We start from the raw sequence: 17,578 nt of genomic DNA, 5'->3' as shown, positions 1-17,578 counted from the left end.
ATAACCTGCACACCAGATTTTTTTCGGCCGAAAATTCAGAGTCGGTTGTCGGAAGCATCATACTAACAAGCCGAAAATCGGCCGATCGGACGTTGGCCGAAAATTCCCTGCCAATAATCGATGCGTGTGTACGGGGCTTTAGACTGGGATGCCATTAAAGTTCATGTATGTGTAAAGGCATGCGTCCCAATACTTTTGACAATATAGTGAATGTTTTTTAGAATGGCCAACTTGTTGTCTCATATATATCCCAGGTGTTTGAATTACACAGGTATCTTCTTTCATATGATATGGGACTGCCCAATTATATGGAGATTTTGGGCTAAAATCACACACTTCTCCATCTATCTCTTAAACTTTTCAAATATTTGTAACCCAGCTACTGTAGATGTTAATTCGATTATTTAGAAAATCTGATTTCCTAAATTGCATAAAACCTCTATTTTTTGTGCAAAAAAAGGTAAAAGCAATTTAGTGGAAGACCACTGATCCTCTGAAACCAACACATAGTCAAAGGTTAATCAATCATGTAATCCCTTTATATAAGTGGATACCTGAGGCACTCGGTTGTCCACATAAATTTGACAAGATATGGTCTCCCTGGCTGGAAATGCAATCTACTATACCTATTGAATAATCCCCCCTGCGTGATATTGTGCTTAATCTTTGAGGCAAAACAGTATCATATAAAAGGGATAATATAATTGTAAAGAGTGGGATGTGATCACTTTAGAATATGCTAAATGTATTGGACATAATGAAAACAATATAATGAACTTTGACCAGATTTTCCTTTGTATATGTCATTCTAAACACTTCTTGGTTTGTAAACGTTGACATATGACCTACCTGCTGTACTTACCTTTAAATACTACTATTGCGATGTATTACTAAGTCATACTGCCTAATCATGAGTGAATACTTTTTGTTGTCTGTTGCAGTACTTGGGCTGCTTTATACATACTGTATAATAACAAAAAACTTTCCTTAAAAAAAAAAAAACACCTCACCTCACCTATAAGGGAAGCTGCATGTCTATAATGCCTTACCAGTGCAGCACAGGACCCCATGACAAAATTCATTTTTTTTACAGCTATGTAAAAGCTAAATTAAAGGAGTTCTGAACATTTCTACCCAAAGCTTGTGTTTCTTACCTGCATAAGATATACATTGATCATGTAGCTTCATGAAATCATTTGTTGCTCTGTTGGCGCAGGGTATAGTATGGTAAATCTTCATATTCCAGTGTCAGAAGTTTCAGTTTGTGTTCAAACATGAGACATGCAGTATGACCCTACTTAGGTTAATGCATGACGTGTCTGTAGTTTAAGAACTGACACTTCCTGTAAAAAAAACTATAAATCCCACAATCCATGGGACTCTCAGTCTAGTGCTTATGCAGGTAAGAGCTAATATTTAAATCTGACAGGAACAAACAGACAGAGCAATAAACAGAGAGATCACTGTTTCATCACAATAGCACTCCCAGATTTGTGATGCAACAGAGGAAATGGCAAGGCATACAGTGGATGCTATGTGACCCGGAACAAGAACCTGCCTGTCCCTTTAGAAAATGGGGACAAGCTAGGTGGATGATAACATGGACATTGGGAAATTGTTTAGTCATGGCACTACAAATTGCAGCCACAAGATGTGAGAACATTAACATATGGAAAGGCAAACAAACAGCACAGGGAATACAACTACACAAATACCTACTTAAAACAACATTTGAAAGTGTACAATGTTTTTAAAAAATAATAAAGCAATGATTAAGACTTGCTTATTCATATGCTTTTACTTTTTTCTGTTAGAAAACCAAAAGAAAACAAGAAATCCAATATTTTTTTTTACATGCTACCATCTATAATCCTCCACAATCACTCATTAGGAGTAAACTAATTTCACAATATTTGTGTTTTAAAATAAATTGGGGCTTGCTGCCTTTTTAAAATATTCTTCCCAAAGGTATTGCCATTTACATTACACCTATAGTATCATCTCTAAAGTGTATATTTTTTCAATCTTGCGTCATGATATTTTACCTGTAACATTTTTGTTATTACAATCTAGGTAGTACTCATTAGTAGTCACAAAAAAAAAGTGCAGTGCTCTCCCTTAATAAAGTTCATTCAAATCATAGTGCATTCATAAATATCTAGAAACAGTATAAAAATCTTCTATATATAATACATTTATGTGAGTCCATCTTTTCTTTTACATATTCATACAGTCCATCAATAAATGATTCAATGTCCATGAAAAAAGTGCAGTCCCATACACTAGAAACTCTTAAGTAATTATCTCTGATCACCACAGTGCCCTTCACCTCATCTATGGATGTTTTTTCACCTGCCTAAATGGGCCTCACTAATTAAAGGAGGTCTATATGCGCTTTGCAGTGTTATAAGTGGCACCGCTCCCACTGGCTGTACATTCCCAATCTGTGGCTCTCAGCAGCTCCCAGCATGGTGTCAATCATAAAGGAGGCAAGAGGAAAGAACCATAGCGCAAACCGCTAATAAAAAATATTTATGTAGCACTACTCCCAAGGGAGCTGCTGAGTGTGGGTCCCCCTGGGTTACCGCTAGCAACAAAAATACCTTTAAGCATGTTTTTAAGTGTGAGCACCTCAGACAAGAACCAGTCCAGTTTCTTTGGTTTTGAGGATTTATTTGAGAACTTGGATGGGAGAAGGAAGAAATGGGATACTCCAACAACTAAACTATGCACAATTAGGCAGGGACACTGAAAAATGTTGCTTGGCCCTGATTAGCACTGATTAGCGCTTCACTGACGCTGGTTAATGCTTCATTGATGCTGGTTAACGCTTCATTGATGCTGGTTAACACTGACCGATGCTGGCCTCGGCTAGGCCAGTTACTATAACTTCACCTCTGACTGTGAAAAAGTCCTTTAAGCTCCCTAAGGTACTCTTTCCTGAGGTAGCTGACTTGTAATGCAGACTGTACTGCAGAGACACTTCATGGCCCTTCCTGGTGCCCTCTTTATTCCCTATTCTTCAGGGCTTCACTACTCAGCACCCCCTTTACTGTGCACTCTTGGTTAGCTGGCTCCTGGATCCCCTTTGACCTCTCTGGAGTGGTCCCCTCTCCTAGGCAAACCTCTCGGCAGATCTTGAGTACTCACAACACTGTTTTTCCTGAAGATCTCTGCTCAGCAGCTCTACTTGATCAGCAACTCTGGATCCCTTGCAGCCCCGCTCAACCTCCGGTCCCTAGGCTGACTGCCTGGACCACCTTCTCACTTTTACAGGAGGAGAAACAGCTGTCACCTCCTCCTGGGACTGATGCTCCCCACAGATTTATTTCCAATCCCAGGGTGCATTGCGGCAAACCCCGCCCACTGGTACAATCATAAACCCTGGTGTGCTATTGGCTAGGTTTCCTCCACTGTACAACAATATCCCTCATTGGACACAGTGGGGAGACTCCCCAGACACAACAGGCCACACCTGGAGGCATGTGACAGCACAGCTAACAGATCCAGCCCCCCTGATAAGCAGACAGGGCCAGTATATGCTTTTTCCTAGCACCTACCTAGGAGGGTGCCACATCTATTATCATATAAAAATCCACTCACATTTCAGAAGTAAAAAAATGAGTACTTAACAATACAATCCACGGCATACACAGCTCCACCTAGTCCCAGCATGATAACATCAATGCCCACCTCATGTGTAGTGCCCAATCGGCTTTCTCAAAGGTTCAGTACTTATTAGTAGAGTTGTTCATTTTTCTGCCACACTTACCTGTGCCTCGCTCCAGTACCAGCTCTTTACTTCTCTTCTGGACCACAGCCATGCAGCCAATCACAAGCCACCAGCACCACAGCCAATTCACTGCCAGGAACCAGCGCATATTTTGCTTAGCATTTGAGGAATGTGCCAGTATGCTAGCTGCCAAGCCCAAGAGTCTCCTGAATTTGTCTCTTGTTCTTTCACCTGGAGCTATCAAAATTCCTGTGCCTGTGTGCCTGTGTACTCCAGAAGAGCTCCCAGCATTCTAACACATGTGAGCCCTGTGTGTTCCAAGAGAGCTTCCAGCATTCCTGCACTTGTGTAATCTGTGTACTCCCAGTGAGTTCTCAGCATTTCTGTACTCAGTTCTCCACAGAGCTGTAAGAATCTCTTACCCTTGTGTTCCTATGTTCTCAGTATCTCAGTGCTGCAAGAGTCTCTTACATCTGTCCTGTGTTTTCAGCACCCAAGCATGGCAAAAGACCTTCACTTCAGTGTTCCAATAGACTCTCACACCATAGTTCTTGTGATCCCAGCACCCTAGTGCTCCCAATTTCTCAGTAAGTGCCTGTTCAAATTAGTCAGAGGGTTGCAACCAGTGAACTATCAACAGAAAAATCCACAACCCCTTGAGGGGTGCTCTGAAAATTGCCAGGCAGTTCCTTAAAACCTGCACCCTTGCCTTCCTCAGGACTCTTATCTTCTCTGAATGGGACAGGATACTGTGGAGTATTTAATGTCACACAATGTCTTCTACTTCAGCTGCCAACCTGATAACCTGGGAACTACTAACTTTCAAGTGTTTCTGCTGTAGCCTGCTCTATGGCACATCTCCAGCTACTACTACTACTGCTAAGCCCTAGTCAGCCTGTTCCTAGTAGATTCAGACTCCTATACATAACATTTTTTTTCTTTTTTCATAGGAAAGAACATAACAGCACATTCACTGATAATATTGCAAGTGCTGCCCCTTACCCTGCCCCTTTTTTTGTTAAATAAATCACATACAGTAAATTATGGCATTACTACACTCAAGTATTATAGATCTCAAATTAAACTTAAATGTTAACATACTGTATATTTCAGGTTGCCATGCAAAAAAAAAAAAAAAAATATATATATATATATATATATATATATATATATATATATATATATATATATATTCACTCAAACATTCTGCTCACTTTAAATGAAAGCACCTATTAAAATCAGTGATCACTATTTATGACTACTGTTGGTTAAATTAAACAATATAGGGGTTCTGTACTTAGGTGAATGACACAAAACATTTGCAGTACATATGTGAATGTTTGCAGTTTGTGCTGTGCATTTATGTTGATTATTCAGAACTATTGCTGTATTCAGTGGTAGCCACACAACTACTAAATCAATGGAGTCTTGTAGTAAACCTGCCCAATATTTGATACGGTGTCATATGGTAAAATAGCGGATGCATTAAAAACACATGTGATATGGCATAGGTAAAATAACATTTTGTGACAAAACTTCTATATGAGCTAGTAGTCTGCATTAAAAAGCAAATGCAACAATCTTTAATGCTTTTAATTATTTAAAACAAAATCGATTAATTGCTTATTTTTGGTGACTAACAATTATCTAGTGTTTCTGACAAGCAGACAGTTGGAATTTATTCCTTTGGCTTAAATGCCTGTTTTCCTACTCTAATTCCCTAGATTTTCAAGCTTTTCCTGCTTTTTACATAGCACAAATTACTATTCGTACAAATGATTTGTGGCCTGTCAGTCCCATTAATAACCCGCTAAGCTGCCATGTTGCCATCTCATGCAGCTGCAAGAATTTGTCATAAACAAACTTTCTGATTTATGAAAAGGAAGTCGTTGCCTGTTTTATGAGATTTACATGTCGTATAAAAAGTGTGAAAATTCGGTGCTTTTAATCACATCAAAACATATACCCTGAATTATTTCATTAAAAATATATAAACCCAATAAACATATAAAAAAAAAAATATATATATATATATATATATATATATATATATATATATATATATATATATATATATATAAATAAATATACATATATGTTTATTATAGGAACTTGCATCAAATGTAGATTTAAAGGATACCACCACTCACTTTTCTTTCTTTTAAGGGCTTTCCCATGTTTTTTAAAAGAAAGTTCATCAAGCAGAAAAATAACAGGGCTTCCCTCGCAGGGGTTTCAGTATTTCAGTCCTAAATCAAAATTAACAATAATTCAGCCCCTCTGGCTTGAACTTGCAGCACTGCTGCTCTTGGCCTTAAACTCCAACTGGGTACACATAGATAGCACCCTTATGCTGCACTGACTCCTGGACCAGACCTCCTGTCTGCCGGGGTGAAGCCCAGAACCATGGTCAGGTCATTATTAAAAGCCCAGCACACACCTGACAAATTAGTATGCTGGTTATACTAAAAATCTGGACCCAGGATTGATGATTTCGTCCCACCCGGATCACTTAGAAATCTCCAGGCTCCAGGTTCCAAACTGGACTTTTTAAAACACTGAGGAAACTGAAAAGTCAGTTTCCTCTTCATATCACAAGCTCCCTGGAGCCCCTCAACCCATCTGGTTGAGAACTCTGGGTCAAAACCTCTTTCTAGACCCTGGCAGGGCAACGCTGTGCCACAATATATATATATAAATGCACAAATTTTTTTAAACATAGGTCCATTTCAAAATGTGTTGGATTGACAAGGCGGCTTCTAGTCAACCCTTTCGCACTCTCTAAAAAAATAAATGGTGATTATTTTTGTGGTGTTCAAAACATGCTACATGCCTAAAGATAAGCTGGCGACCTACTCTGCAGCAGTTAAGCGTAACCTCCCTGCATTAGCCTGTGATTACAAGGTGAAGGAACAGCAGCAGATTAATGAGGTCATCTTTCTGCTCTTCTATTGTCAGGATGTTCCTTGTAAGCACATGTGAATGCAGGACACCAAACTGGCCCCATGTACTGTCACTTTTCTGTTCTTGTTCTCATGCTGCTGTGTAGGAATCTAAAAGACTGAGAACAATTAAAATCCAGGTTTTATACTAGTTGCATTTAAAATACATTTATGTATTTTACGGCATGGCTGTGTGATTTTTTTTTTTAACTTTGCCTGGAGTTTAGCTTCAAAGCCCTATTCCACTCTCATTCCTTCTGCCTCCTAAGCCTGTGCATGTCTTCCTCTGTGGCTCCCCTGCAGGATCCCAGAGCATCTGCTGGGGACAGAACCAAAGTGGAGATAAGTAATGCAGCGAGAGCTGCATTTTTAATTTTTATAATTGTGTAGTAATTTATTAAAAAAAAAAAAAAAAAAGAAATAAACATTGTTGGCAAACGTGAAATAGTATGCACAGTATATTGTGTAGTGTTAGTGGGTTTTTTTGGAAAACGAAAATTCCTTTGGTAGCTGACTTTCCAATAAGAACACTAATACATTTTTAAAAACATATATTATCAAACTGTATACCATAATTGCTGTTGCTATTTTTTTCTGGTATATTATGGACATGTTCTTACAAAAGCATTCAGATATCTCTTTGTTAGTTTGAAATTTTTTTTTTTAAAGGAAACACTAACTGAATGACAATGAGTTTGCTATAGCACTGTGTAGAATACGTAATCAAAAATCAAAACACACTTGTTTTAGATTTTTAACATCCTTTGTTGCAGATTTTGCTTATCTAATACAGTCTATTTGCAGCTAATTCCTGTATATATATACTCAATCCAGTGATGGAGGTTCGAAAGTTGCACTTTCCGTGGCTTTGCATGAGCTTAGTTATAGCTGTGATAATACTTTGTTTTCACACCGTGTCCCTAACCACAATCAGAATGCACAAGCAGAAGAGTAAATAGGAAAGAGTAGGTATGGCACTGCTCCACTGTTAAAAATAGAAATGTGTATATAAATATATGAGGAATATATATAAAATTATAAGCTTAGTATTAATTCAACAAAAATTACCAGTTCATAGTATAATCACATTTAGTTGATTATAAAATAAAGTGACAAGTGCTCTTTAAACCACAGCAAATTATACTAAGCTCATAACAAGTGTAAATATGCTTGGATATATATGCAAAATGGTATAGTATAATCAGTCTGTAAACAGTAGATTTTAAAATAAAATTACAGGTGTTCTTTAAAACAGCTGTGTATATTCAGGAATCATGCGGCTCTCCTGATGATGTTGTTCTGATGAAATGCGTAGGAAAGAATTTCCATTGCCTCACTTCCTGTTGGACTTCTGGATTTCATGCTATTGAATGTTGTACAGAATGTAAGTGCATTTCAGGCTACTAAACAACAATAAAAAACTAAACGGTGTTATGCTATGGGATCTACTTTTATTTTCTCTACATGTGGATAGGTTGAAGGGGCAGAGAGATTAAAGGACAAAGGAGGAACATAACTGTAGATCTGGGGCCTGCTGTACAGGCAGTGTGTGCTGTGAATGCTGTATACCCCCTTGAGGGAATAACTCTATGGTGAGTGCGGTAGGAGAAGGGAGCACAAATTGAAGCACCAGCACAAGCATGATTTTTGAATATACACGGCTGTTTTAAAAAGCACCTGTCACTTTATTTTAAAATCAATTATATAAGAACTGATTATACTATACCATTTTGGATATACTGTATATGCAAGCATATTTACACATGTTATGAACTGGGTGATATTTGTTGTGGTCTAAAGAGCACTTGTCACTTTATTTTATATTTAATTAAATGTGGTTTCATTTTTTTTATACTATGAACTGGTAAATTTTGTTGAATTATATATATATATATATATATATATATATATATATATATACCGTATTTATCGGCGTATAACACGCACATGCGTATAACACGCACCTTCACTTTAAGAGGATAATTTCAGGAAAAAACATTTTAAATATTTAAAAATAACAGTACACTGCCCCTTTCATTAAACAGCCCCCTATACATTTCACAGTTCCCCCCATGCACAGTTCATACCCCCTTTTATTACAAAGCCCCTTTTACATTGTACAGCCCCCCTGCACTCCCAGGAGACCCCCAATCTCCTGGGACAGCCCTGTCAGCTTACTCTAAAGTAAAAACAAAATCACTGCTAGCCCCTTTCCATAGATGCTTCCTACAGTGTGTCACTGTTATTGTAAAACGATGCCACTAATTACCTCAGTAGCTCCGTTCTTCCATGGCCGGTCATGTGACTGCTCTCCTCTGACGTTTAATGGGCAGTCATGTGATCGCTCTCCACCAATCCAAAGCTACACTCAGAGGAAGAGGAGCGGGAGGAGGATAGCAGCCAGCAGCAAGAACAAAGCTTACAAGGTATTTAGAGGCACCGTTTTCTAATGACAGTGATATACTGTAATGTAGGAAGGATCTATAAAAATGAGCTGGCAGTGATTTTTTTCTTAAACGCAGAGTACACTGGCAGGGCTGTCCCTGGGCCAGGAGAGGCGGGGCGGCTGGCCTGACACCCCTCCAATGTGTGGCACCCGGGGCAGACCGCCCGATCTCCGCCCCTCCCTGTTAGAAAAAGAAATATCGGTGTATAACACGCACCCACTCTTTGCACTATATTTTTAGGGGAAAAAAGTGCATGTTATACGCCGATAAATACGGTATATATACTGTATATATATATATATATATATATATATATTTAAATTATACTTTTATATATATTCTTGATATATTTATTTTTTTCTGCCTGCATATATGAAAGTTTGTGTTAGGGGGGGATGGATGGGTGCGCTGATAGTGTGTTGAAGCTGCTCCCGGTATTCAGTGCTTGGTGAATATGTGAAGTAAATGAAATGTATTGGGGTGCGCTAAACAACAATGAATCCAAACATATGATTAATTAAAATTAAAACATATAGCAGAACATAAATACACAGTGATGTTCGTGAATAATCAATGGGTGCATAAACACAAAAGTTCATGAGTGTCCATAAATTGGTGATGATATTGAATATAAGATGAAGAAAAATAAACTTGATTCCACATCCAAAGTGTATCCACCACCAAGTGAAATTTCTCCTTACCGAACGGAAAAAGGTAAGGTGCAAATAATAAACTTAAGTGCTGAACAAAATCAATCTCCGTAGTGCACGAGGTGATTGCTGGTTCACTACGGAGATTGATTTTGTTCAGCACTTAAGTTTATTATTTGCACCTTACCTTTTTCCGTTCGGTAAGGAGAAATTTCACTTGGTGGTGGATACACTTTGGATGTGGAATCAAGTTTATTTTTCTTCATCTTATATCCAATATCATTACCAATTTATGGACACTCACGAACATCACTGTGTATTTATGTTCTGCTATATGTTTTAATTTTAATTAATCATATGTTTGGATTCATTGTTTTTAGCGCACCCCAATACATTTCATATATGAAAGTTTGGTTGTCAGTTTATAGAATTCGATTTTATAGAGTTATAGAGCACCTGGCACTTTTTAGAATTTCTGTGATTTCACAATTTACCTACTATTTAACGGGACCTACACATTTAAGTTTTTAGACAATTCCCAGCAGAGCAGCGTCATACCCACTTTTTCCTATTCTCTAATCCAAGACTCTACTCTGGTAGTAGTCTCAGTGGAGACAGCAGCTCTTTTTAGGAACTATAAAAATCACTGCACGGAACAATTTTGTTTTTTTTTAGACACGCAGAACAGTATCTCTTATGGAATGTGTTCAAGTCCCCTGAAGCGTCACCTTACACTCTGCCTCATGTGACAATGTAATATGTCATACCCAAGGAGGGAACTGGGAGGTCTTCTAAACATGCCGACTACTGAGGTCCAACTGGGAGAGCACTATGTGTTCTCATACCTAGAGGTTAAAGTTGTACTGAGGGGATTCATTGTTGTTTAATAATAAAGGAGACCTAGAGATGAAAGTCTGATGGAATAAAATTAGTCATAAAGTTTTAGCAATTATTAATTACATTTAAAACAGATAACACTAAGTAGCTACTTAAAACATAATGGGTTGTTTAGAAACCATATATATAAAATGGGGGAGGCAGATAATACACGTACCTAAACCCTAACGGCAGGACAACCAGGCAACTAGCACTTTTAAAAGGAGAGGTCCACCTTCTGCTCCCAGGAAAAGTTTACTTTAACAGAGGCTGTCTTGTATCACGGTCACATGATAGTTTACGTTTTTGAGGTTGTATTCGATATGTGCAAAGAGAGATGACACAAATACTTATATATATATAACATTTATTAAAAGTAATGACAGATACAGATAATATTAGAAAATATAACAACAATAATTAGCTAAAGATGCTGTTTCCACCATGGGTTCTCACCATTATATATGGCATGGCACACAGGTGATCACAGACTCATGCATAGCGTGGCTCTGACTTGAGACAAGTATTACAAGCTGTGTGTGTAGAGAAATGGCCAACCAATCCCCCTCTGGAGCAAAAGGAGAAAGTGGGCTCGACCACATTCTGGTCAGTTAACAATAACATTCTTTTGGCATAAGGTAAAGCCATACCTATATGCTTATATGGCCTCCTTACCAAGATTTGGAGGCTTAGAATTTATTAGTGAGTCACAATATCAATAAGGAAACATGTAATATGCAATTTCCCCATCAGGCTGGTAGTATTTTAAGGTGAAAGTATGTGTGGTAAATTTACTAAAATTACATTTATGAAGAAAATACTGCAAAATTAGTTAAAATAATGTGTTGCTGACCCATACAACAAGTCCTATAGTGAAATAAAAAAAATTGGTGTAATCAATATAAATACAAAGCAATGTTACTATATTTTAAAATGCTTACCTGTCCATATGTATGGGGAAGGCTTTTGACCATGTTTTCATCTACTTGCTTTCAGTTGTGTATTGTACTGTCAAATACAAACAATTCCATGATATCTTAACTGGTAATACAATTTCGCAGTGTCCAATGGAAATGAAGGCAGAATATCTAATACACTGCTGTATGACAAGTTACAATTTCAAATGACATGACAACATTTGCACTCAATGTTAACAAAAAAAGATCTGTTTAAAAGCGAGTCACATTATTTCTGAGCTGACATCAATCATCTTAACAGAGTGGAAGTGACAAATATTTTTTTTCCCAACTATTGTTATTTACAGATAAACTCTAGGTTAGAAGACGTGACAAGGCAGACATCAAGAGTTTACGATGTACAAGGCATGGGGCTTTGGCTTAGAATATGCAACAGAGGAACATCACAAACATCACAAAACTCAACTATACAAATGGAATATAGATAGAGAGATTGATACATCTTATATAATCACAAAATGTCCACACCATTAAAAAAAAAAGATTGTATTCAACCTATACCAATAACCCTAAAACTTCTTCTGGTGCATAAATAGCTCTTAATAGCCATCTTTTTCCTCTTTAGATGGAAACATCTTTCTATTTAATGTTCAGCGGTGGGTATTGCATCACTCATACCCCTGTAAGTTAAATGCGTTAAAGTGTATATACTGTATCTTGTACATGTCGAAGGTGCCAACCCTGTTAGAGTGCTAAAATCTATCAGATAATTGCTGCCCCTTTAAGTGTAATGCACACAATCAAACAATCAATTCTAGTACAGTAAGGCGCTGCTATATACAATACCCATGTGAATCAAATAAAGTGCATAGTGCCAATAAAAAACTAGTGAAACCTGCATATGCAACCATTTAATACTATGTGCTCAAACAAATAATCTAAAAAAAATCAAATAAAAGATATACATGTGTTAAACAACATAAATGTTTGATCCCTATAGGATCCCAAATTTTGACCTCAATGTTTGAGATACCTAACATCTGTGTATCAAAATAAAATAGTAAAAAGAAAACATATTATGAACAAAAAAGTGTAATATGGTAGGAAATGAGAAAATCTGTGCTTGTGGACGGGGAATAAGGCTGCAGCCTACCTCAAAATATGGCCCGAAGGCTATATCAAAATATATGAGTAAGGTGAGGTAAAGTGGCGCTGCCTAATTTAAAGTGCTAAAAAAAATGAATATTCCTGTTTAAAGTGCTATAGTGTTATTTGATATATAAAGACACAGTGTAAAAGCAAGATCAAAAAATGTTGCACAAAGTGTTCTCCTATGTTGAAGTGTTATAAAGTGTTCCAGTGCGGACAATAAATAAATAGCTAGTTGTGCCAGTATAAAAAGTATATATAGAGAATATATGTGTTTGAAAGCACACTTGGTGTAATGTATGCCTAACCAGTATAAATGGTGAACCGTGCAATAAATATTATAATAAATAAAATCACATCACATTATTTATGCCTGTGAGGAGCTAACTTATTACTCTTATCTTGAGGTCACTTTTAATATAAGACTGCCCCCGGAGTGAATTGACTATCATTTACCCCTGGGAGTATAATACTCCTCTTTAATACCATCCTTGTATATTCTTCATCTAATTCACTGTCAGTCTTGATAAAATAATCCCCTTTAATCCACCAAGCACCAAATACAATTCAATTTATTTTACATCGCAATAGTTCACCTAAGTTCTCAAACACACCACTTGCAAAATTCTTCTATTTTATTTATACATTTATCCGGACATGTAACTGGTTGCCTATTCTGCCCTGTTACAGATTACACTCCCTTTCCATTTTTTCCAATTGGCTGAGGGTACGGTGATTTTTATTCACCATAGATGTATCGGGACACTGAGTTCTTGATAGATCTGCCCGGTTACTGCTTATCCATTTTTTTCTCTGCTTCCAATTGGCTAAAACGGTCCGGTCACCTGGCAACCAGCCTATACAAATAGGCAGCGGAGACGACACTACTCACGCACCTGATGACGTCAGCTCTGACGAAACGCGTCGTGCGCGATAACGTCATTTCCGCCCCACTGCAACGCAGATCCGGTCGCTGAAGCGCACAGCGTCCCGGAAGCGGCTGCCAGTGAGGGACTCGCGGCCCCTACTGCTTAGATGACCGTTACCATTGAATTAATGTGAGTACCTGACTTTTAATTATTTGCAATAAAGCTTATTTTAAACGGTACATCACTATATCGGCATATTCTTCTTTACATATCATCATCAACTGTACCTGAAAGGAGATCCTATTACCTGGCATAACAGGGGGACATCCCCCTTCCCCCTCCCTCAGGAGTCTTTTAGACCACGCTGCAATAAGGCTTGTTACCCCTGTAGGGGTACATACCTCTGGTGAGTGCGGGAGCAATTGGAGGGGTGCACTTGTGTGTTTTACCCACCACTCACACCACCCCTAAAGCATTTGAAGCACCTTAACATCACTTGATTAGCTGCCTTTCACCGATTATTGAATATATATTCTTTTACACATCACGGATTCACCCAGCAATAAAAAGACTGTTGATTTGTTGTTTTTTTGGGACTAATATTTCACTGCATGAGCACTATTTATTGTTATATTTTTTGTTATATTTATTCGCTATTAGCACAGATGTGATTTTATTTATTATAATATTTATTGCACGGTTCACCATTTATACTGGTTAGGCATACATTACACCAAGTGTGCTTTCAAACACATATATTCTCTATATATACTTTTTCTACTGGCACAACTAGCTATTTATTTATTGTCCGCACTGGAACACTTTATAACACTTAAACATAGGAGAACACTTTGTGAAACATTTTTTGATCTTGCTTTTACACTGTGTCTTTATATATCAAATAACACTATAGCACTTTAAACAGGAATATTCCTTTTTTTTAGCACTTTAAATTAGGCAGCGCCACTTTACCTCACCTTACTCATATAAAAAAGTGTAATAAGTCCACTGTTAATAGTGACAATTAACTGTATATCGTGACAGTCTCTATAACCATAACCAGTGCTGGGTTCTATCGTGCTCCTCTTCCCATAGATTCAGTGCTTCATCACGTGAAGGTAAATAAATGCACTCACCAGAGCACCTAGATCACAGGGACCACTATCACCTTTTAATGTATGCAAGAAGCAACTCTTCAGTAGTTATGCTTACATTTAAATGTGCCTAGACTGGCAACAGCTCGAAAATCCCTGATTGTGTCTCTATGGTCAAAATGCATGGAGATCGGGTTGCTGCCTAAAAGCTGTGGTTAGCCATTGACATTATTTCCTGGACATTGGTTATAGAGACTTTCATGATATACAGTGAATTGTCACTATTCACAGTGGACTTATTACAATTTTTTGTTCATAATATGTTTTCTTTTAACTATTTGATTTTGATTCACCGATGTTAGGGATCTCAGACATTGAGGTCAAATTCGGGATCTTATAGTGATCAAACATGTCGTTTAACACATGTATACTTTTTATTTTTATTTTATGTTAGGTTATCTGTTTGAGCACATGATCTTAAACTGTTGTGTATGCAGGTTACATTAGTTTTTTATTGGTACTATGCACTTTATTTGATTCACATGGGTTTTGTATATAACTGCGCCTTACTTTACAAGAATTTAATTGTATATAGTGTATGTAGCAAAAATTATTTTGTATAGCGCAAGAAGGGTTAGAACTGCTATCAGGTTTTTATTACTGTCTGTGTCCCTGCTAGGTAGATCCACCCTCTTTATTTGTTCTGGAGACCATTGTAATGGAGACAGAAAATGATAAGAAATTCAATAATTTAGAGTTGTCTCTATACCAAAACAATTTCCTACAGGGACACCTATTCTGGCCACAACTGTAGGAAATTCTCCTAAATTTGTAGAGAATTGTTCTCACTTCCTGTCGTGTCTCTCAGACAGGAAGTATAGGTAAATTTCCTCAACTGAACAAAGAGTTAAAAAAAAGAAAAACTGGCAGGGGTTATATCTATCCAAAAAGTTTTTGGTTATACATACACTTTAATATAGCCTACATGCAGCTTCAAGACTGACTATTTGGAGCTCCTTGACTTTTCTGAGGGTAGTTAAACCCAGGATCAGAAATCAAATGAAAGGCAATGTGTGCCATGTAATTGTGCCAGGAAAAAAAAAAAAAGAAAACAGCTCTGAATGGTGACCTGAGTCTAGTTAAATAGCTGATGGGCAGGGTTACAAGCACTTCTTCACTTGTCATTCCTGCATTGTGAATAAAAGTTATTATTGTTTTTTTGTTTTGTTATCTAACTACTGAAAATCAATATTCACTTTAGTGTTCCCATGGTCACTTATCTACCTAAAACATTTTTTTTTTTTAAATGGAAATAAGTAACATAATCAGAGACTCTGGTGGAAAGGTTTTTCTGCCAAAGGTCCCGCGAAATATTAAAAGCAGGATAAGCTGTTATGATCCGGCCAAAGTTAAAATATCAGTTAGTTTTAGATGGATATACATTTTGAAATGTGAATTCTGAATTGAATTCCTATATGGATGTTCCCTTCTGTCATTGAACAGATCCATTATCTCATGGGAAACCTTCATTGTACACATTGTAGTTACACCTTAGGTTCCAGGGATCTATAGTCTTTGTGACAACTGTATTTGTTGTATGGTCTATGTAGCGCTCAGTTAGACATACAAAATTTGAAACATCAAAGATCATATGGTGAGAACCAAGGTGCCTTTTATGTATCTGTGCTTCTCATTACCTGGCTAAATGTTCTTGAAACTAAGCAATATCCATGAAGGTGCGCTTATCTACCCAACCCTACCAATTAAGGACACATTAATTGGCCTCTGATGTGCTTTGGTTAGGCAAAGTTTAGATCAATAATTGAAGCGTAGCCCTACTTTACTTTCTGAAGCTAAGAAGAGGGGGGGGGGGGTATGGCATTGGCAAAGATAACCATAACATATTTTGCCTTGTAGTGCCTGCCTTTAGGAAGAACCTTTACTTTAGAGTTTAACTCTGGGATAAGCAAATATTTTCCAAACATAAGAATTTTTATAATAGTCATGTTTATTATTACTTGAAACTTAAAGCGGAGTTCCACCCTGGATTTTTTTTTTTTAATACCCCCGGGACAGTCAGGGCTAGTGCATTCCACAATGGCTAGCCTCTGATCTGTCCCGGGTTGCACTTACCTGTTAGGACAAATACTTACCTTGCAAACGTCTTGTCCAGCGCTGCCATCTCAGATGTGGGCAGCTTGAAGCCAGCGAGATCCCCTTCGGCGTCTTCTTCCGCCTTCTTTGGTCCCACGATGCTCTGCGCCGGCCCCGACGTCACTTCTGGGTCGCGCGCGTCATCCCTCTACAGCTTCTGGGCATGCCCAGAAGCTGTTTAGAAGGGGATGACGCGCGCGACCCGGAACTGACGTCGGGGCCGGTGCAGGCGCAATGATTCCTGGGAGCTATGACGTTCAGCTCCCAGGACTCATTGCAGAGCCAGGAAGTGACGACGGGCCGCGGCCGAGGAAGGAGGAAGAAGGAAGTAAGGTAAGTATTTTTTCTTCGCTACGAGGTAAGTAAAAAAAAAAAAATATGCGATTATCCATTTCTTTTTCAGGTGACCCGGAGCGAGAAGATGGAGGTAAGTATAAAAATAGGGTGGAACCTTCACTTTAATGTGCTTTGTGTATTTCTTCCAACTCTATGCAAATCCCAGCATGAAATGTTGTGTCAGTGCATGAGTTTCCTAAAATAAAGATTAGTCATTGCTGCTCTCACTATTTGCGCAGGGTGACTGGCCTTGTACCTTTCACATGCCTGACAAAAGGGGTCGCTGAACTGTTCCACTCATTTAACTGGGATGTGATCATTCTACAATAAAACTTTCGGACGGTACTTGTTGATCCGTGGTATGCTGGCAAAAATGAACATTGACTTGGGATACTCCAGCTGGTTGTTGCT

Source organism: Pelophylax lessonae (assembly GCF_965119305.1).
Source record: "Pelophylax lessonae genome assembly, chromosome: 5".
Taxonomy (NCBI): domain Eukaryota; kingdom Metazoa; phylum Chordata; class Amphibia; order Anura; family Ranidae; genus Pelophylax; species Pelophylax lessonae.
This window is presented reverse-complemented; position numbering follows the sequence as displayed.